Below are 5,912 nucleotides of genomic sequence, written 5' to 3' on the forward strand. Positions count from 1 at the left end.
GGGATAACTTCTTCTTGCCAACTCCTATGAGATTTATTCAACTTCCTGGTGATTCTCCACCACTTAATGTATCAAAATCAAGCTTCTCACAAAGTGATTCATCCTGGTTTGATTGGAACGACAAAGATGCTGTGCTATTCCCAAACTGGGAAACTGGAATCACCTGATTTGGAAGTGGGATAACTTCTTATTGCCAACTCCTATGAGATTTATTCAACTTCCTGGTGATTCTCCACCACTTTATGTATCCAAATCAGGCTTCTCACAAATTGTTTAATCCTGGTTTGATTGGAACGACGAAGAAGCTGTGCTATTCCCAAACTGGGAACTTGGAATCACATGATTTGAAAGTGGGATAACTTCTTCTTCCCAACTCCTATGAGATTTATTCAACTTCCTGGTGATTCTCCACCACATTATGTATTCAAATCAAGCTTCTTACAAAGAGATTCATCCTGGTTTGATTGGAACGACGAAGAAGCTGTGGTATTCCCAAACTGGGAAGCTGGAATCACGTGATTTAAAAGTGGGATAACTTCTTCTTCCCAACTCCTATGAGATTAATTCAACTTCCTGGTGATTCTCCACCATTTTATGTATCCAAATCAAGCTTCTTACAAAGAGATTCATCCTGGTATGATTGAAACGACGAAGAAGCTGTGCTATTCCCAAACTGGGAAACTGGAATCACCTGATTTGAAAGTGGGATAACTTCATCATCCCAACTCCTATGAGATTTATTCAACTTCCTGGTCATTCTCCACCACTTTATGTATCCAAATCAAGCTTCTCACAAAGTGATTCATCCTGGTTTGATTGGAACGACGAAGAAGCTGTGCTATTCTCAACCTGGGAAACTGGAATCACATGATTTGAAAGTGGGATAACTTCTTCTTGCCAACTCCTATGTGATTTATTCAACTACCTGGTGATTCTCCACCACTTAATGTATCAAAATCAAGCTTCTCACAAAGTGATTCATCCTGGTTTGATTGGAACGACAAAGAAGCTGTGCTATTCCCAAACTGGGAAACTGGAATCACCTGATTTGGAAGTGGGATAACTTCTTCTTCCCAACTCCTATGAGATTTATTCAACTTCCTGGTGATTCTACACCACTTTATATATTCAAATCAAGCTTCTTACAAAGAGATTCATCTTGGTTTGATTGGAACGACGAAGAAGATGTGGTATTCCCAAACTGGGAAACTGGAATCACCTGATTTGAAAGTTGGATAACTTTTTCTTCCCAACTCCTATGAGATTTATTCAACTTCCTGGTGATTCTCCACCACTTTATGTATCCAAATCAAGCTTCTCACAAAGTGATTCATCCTGGTTTGATTGGAACGACAAAGAAGCTGTGCTATTCCCAAACTGAGAAACTGGAATCACATGATTTGAAAGTGGGATAACTTCTTCTTCCCAACTCCTATGAGATTTATTCAACTTCCTGGTGATTCTCCACCACTTTATGTATTCAAATCAAGCTTCTTACAATGAGATTCATCCTGGTTTGATTGGAACGACGAAGAAGCTGTGGTATTCCCAAACTGGGATGCTGGAATCACGTGATTTGAAAGTGGGATAACTTCTTTATCCCAACTCCTATGAGATTTATTCAACTTCCTGGTCATTCTCCACCACCTTATGTATCCAAATCAAGCTTCTCACAAAGTGATTCATCCTGGTTTGATTCGAACGACGAAGAAGCTGTGCTATTCCCAACCTGGGAAACTGGAATCACATGATTTGAAAGTTGGATAACTTCTTCTTGCCAACTCCTATGAGATTTATTCAACTACCTGATGATTCTCCACCACTTTATGTATCCAAATAAAGATTCTCACAAAGTGATTCATCCTGGTTTGATTGGAACGACAAAGAAGTTGTGCTATTCCCAAACTGGGATGCTGGAATCACGTGATTTGAAAGTGGGATAACTTCTTTATCCCAACTCCTATGAGATTTATTCAACTTCCTGATCATTCTCCACCACCTTATGTATCCAAATCAAGCTTCTCACAAAGTGATTCATCCTGGTTTGATTCGAACGACGAAGAAGCTGTGCTATTCCCAACCTGGGAAACTGGAATCACATGATTTGAAAGTGGGATAACTTCTTCTTGCCAACTACTATGAGATTTATTCAACTACCTGATGATTCTCCACCACTTTATGTATCCAAATAAAGATTCTCACAAAGTGATTCATCCTGGTTTGATTGGAACGACAAAGAAGCTGTGCTATTCCCAAACTGGAAAACTGGAATCACCTGATTTGAAAGTGGGATAACTTCTTTTCGCCAACTCCTATGAGATTTATTTAACTTCCTGCTGATTCTCCACCACCTTATGTATCCAAATCAAGCTTCTCACAAAGAGATTCATCCTGGTTTGATTGGAACGACGAAGAAGCTGTGCTATTCCCAAACTGGGAAACTGGAATCACCTAATTTGAAAGTGGGATAACTTCTTCTTCCCAACTCCTATGAGATTTATTCAACTTCGTGGTGATTCTCCACCACTTTATGTATCCAAATCAAGCTTCTTACAAAGAGATTCATCCTGGTTTGATTGGAACGACGAAGAAGCTGTGCTATTCCCAAACTGGGAAACTGGAATCACCTGATTTGAAAATGGGATTATGATTTTAGAGAGCTGAACATGTATTGAGAGATTTAGAGAAAGATTAAAGTGAGATGAGATGATTTATGAAATGTAGAAGAGAAACATGATGAACTAGAGAGAGATTATGATGAACTCGTGTTAATCATTAATCAAGACAGAGTTTACAATATATAGGATCAGATACAAGGGTTTTAGAGAGACTAAGCATGTGAGGTCAAGGATAAGGTTTCTTTAATTCAAAACTGATCCAATGAGAGCTGTCACACGCTTTTGGCATCTTGGACTAGGTTCCTTTTGCCTTTACAGCCTGTTCCAGCCTGTGAGGATAAGGCTCAATCACTCTATCCATCCAAACGGTCATATCCTCTAAGGTAAAACCCCTTTGGCCGTTTACTTCTTTCACGCGGTAACTTCTCTTCTTGGTCGAGTAGTGGATTGATCCGGACCGTACGGATGGTACGGCCTGTACAGCCTTGTAGGGCCTGATCAATCCCAAGCTCTCCTTCTCTTTGCCTTCACACTATCTCATTCCCAACTCCTTAAGCCATCTTCTCACATATTGATCAACTCATTTCAACACTCCCCCTCAAGCTTAACTTAGTAAGTTAGTTAAGCTTGGAACAACCATGAGATCTTCCTCATTAAAAACCTCACCAAGGAAAACCCATTGGGACAAAACCTTGATGAGGGAAAAAGAGTAAAGACCTCATGGCAAAGGGGATCAGCTCCTTGGGGAAAGATCTATGAGTCCCAATCTGGTATGAATGGACTCCATAGTCTTTTGTCTTGCAGCCTTGGTGAACACATCCGGAAGTTGATCCTCACTCCTTGTGTAGCATGGCAAGATTACTCCCAAGACGATCATCTGCCTCACCTTGTGACAATCAACTTCAATGTGCTTGGTTCTCTCATGGAAGACTGAATTGGTTGCAATGTGTATAGCCGCTTGATTATCACAATACATAGTCATTGGAGTTGCCTGCTTTATCTCCAAGTGCTTCAAGATTCCTTTGATCCATACCAACTCATTGGTAAGCTTCAGCATTGCTCTATACTCAGCTTCAGCACTTGAACAAGACACCACCTTCTGCTTCTTGCTCTTCCAAGTCACCAAGTTGCCTCCAATGAAGGTACAATAGCCGGTGGTTGATCTTCTGTCTGCTCTATCTCCAGCCCAATCAGCATCACAATATCCCACTACTTCAGTACTCTTGTTGCATCCCATCCACACTCCAAGGCTTGATGTCCCGTTCAGATACAAGAGCAGTCTCTCCACCATGCGCCAGTGATGATCCTTTGGGACTTGCATATGCTGGCTCACTTGGTTCACAGCAAAGCAAATGTCTGGTCGTGTGATGGTGAGGTAGATGAGCTTCCCTAATAGCTTCCTGTATAGCTTTGGATCATGAAAGGCCTTGCTATCTTCAACCTCCCCCTCACGTGGAATCTTGTATCCATCTTCAAGAGGCATCTTTGCTGTCTTATCTCCTTGTATACCTGCATCTTTCAAAAGATCAAGTGTATACTTCCTTTAGGAAATGAACAATCCTTCCTTAGATCTACACAACTCAATTCCAAGGAAGTATTTCATTTCGCCTAAGTCTTTGATTTCAAACACAGATTTCAAAAACTCCTTTGTGGCTTTTATACCAGCCTTATCACTACCTGTTATGATAATATCATCCACATATACAAGTAGACAGATGATACCTGAAGGTGTAGTGAGAGTGAAGAGGGTGTGATCCAATTCTGACTTCTTGAATCCTCGCCCATTCAGAGTAGTGGTCAGCTTGTTGTACCATGCTCTAGGTGATTGCTTCAACTCATAGATTGCCTTCTTGAGCCTCAACACATTCCCTGGTTTCACAAGGTGCTCAAGACCCGGTGGTGGATGCATGTACACTTCATCTTCTAGTTCTCCTTGAAGGAATGCATTCTTCACATCCATCTGCCAAAGCTCCCACTCAAGGTTTACAGCTAGAGACAATACAATTCTTATTGTATGTAGCTTGGCAACAGGGGCAAAGGTATCAATGTAGTCTTCCCCATATGTTTGAGTGTATCCTCTAGCCACCAGTCTTGTCTTCTTTCTGTCAATGGTTCCATCAGGTAGATACTTAATGGTGAATATCCACTTCCTGGTTACTGCCTTCTTCCCTTTTGGCAACTCACTTTCAAACCAAGTGTCATTCTTTATCATAGCATTTGCTTCATCTCCAACTGATTCCTTCCAGTCTTGATGTAGCATTGCTTCTTCATATGATCTTGGTACACTACTTTCATCTAGGCTCATCATGAATGCACAATGCTCCTTTGGATAACAAGCAAATGAACACACAGCTTGAGAAGGATGCTCCACAGCCTAGGCATTGTAGTACACTCTCGTGTTTACCCAGTTGGAAGCATCTCTCTGCAGCCGTGTGCTTCTCCTTAATGGTACCTCAGCTGGTGTTTGCTCTAGTGCTTCTACTTCAGTTGCTTCCACTTCTCCTTGTTCTGGTAACTCATTAAGCTCCTCATTACTCGGTTCAGCTCCACCTTGATCAGGATGATCCGCAAAATCTTGATTCTCATCCGGCTCAGTTCCATTCCCTCCCTCATGATCAAGTTTGAGATGGTTCTTCAGCTTCTTGTCCTTCTGATGACTGATCCTCTTTCGACTCCTGGGACATTCCAATTCCAAGACCTTCTAGTATCTGTCTCAAGCTTGTAGCTCTATCCGAAGGTTGTGAAAGATCCTCCTGCTCTTTCCAATCTTTATCTTCATAGTAGCTCTTCTCTTCAAAGAACTTGACATCTCTAGATACAAGGACTCTCCTTGTCTCGGGAACAAAGCACTTGTATCCCTTCTGTGTAGTTGAGTATCCTATCATCATAGCTTTGATACTCTTTGCTTCCAGCTTGTTTCTCATCTCTCCCGGGACAAGAACATAGCTTACACACCCAAACACTCTTAGGTGATCTAGGACTGGCTTGCTGTTGTTGAGAACTTCATAAGGGGCTTTATCTTCCAGGATCTTGGTTGGTATCCTATTGAATAGGTAGCAAGCCGTGATCACAACATCACTCCAGAATCTCTTTGGCACTCTCATCTGAAACATCATTGATCTAGCCACTTCCATAAGATGTCTGTTTTTCCTCTCAGCCACTCCATTTTGTTGAGGAGTGTAAGGACAACTCGTTTGATGAAGTATCCCATGTTGAGCTAGATGGTTTCTGAATGCATGGCCAGTATACTCTCCACCATTATCAGACCTGAAAATCTTAATCTTGGCATTATAC

Source organism: Brassica napus, unplaced genomic scaffold (assembly GCF_020379485.1).
Source record: "Brassica napus cultivar Da-Ae unplaced genomic scaffold, Da-Ae ScsIHWf_1087;HRSCAF=1551, whole genome shotgun sequence".
Classification (NCBI taxonomy): domain Eukaryota; kingdom Viridiplantae; phylum Streptophyta; class Magnoliopsida; order Brassicales; family Brassicaceae; genus Brassica; species Brassica napus.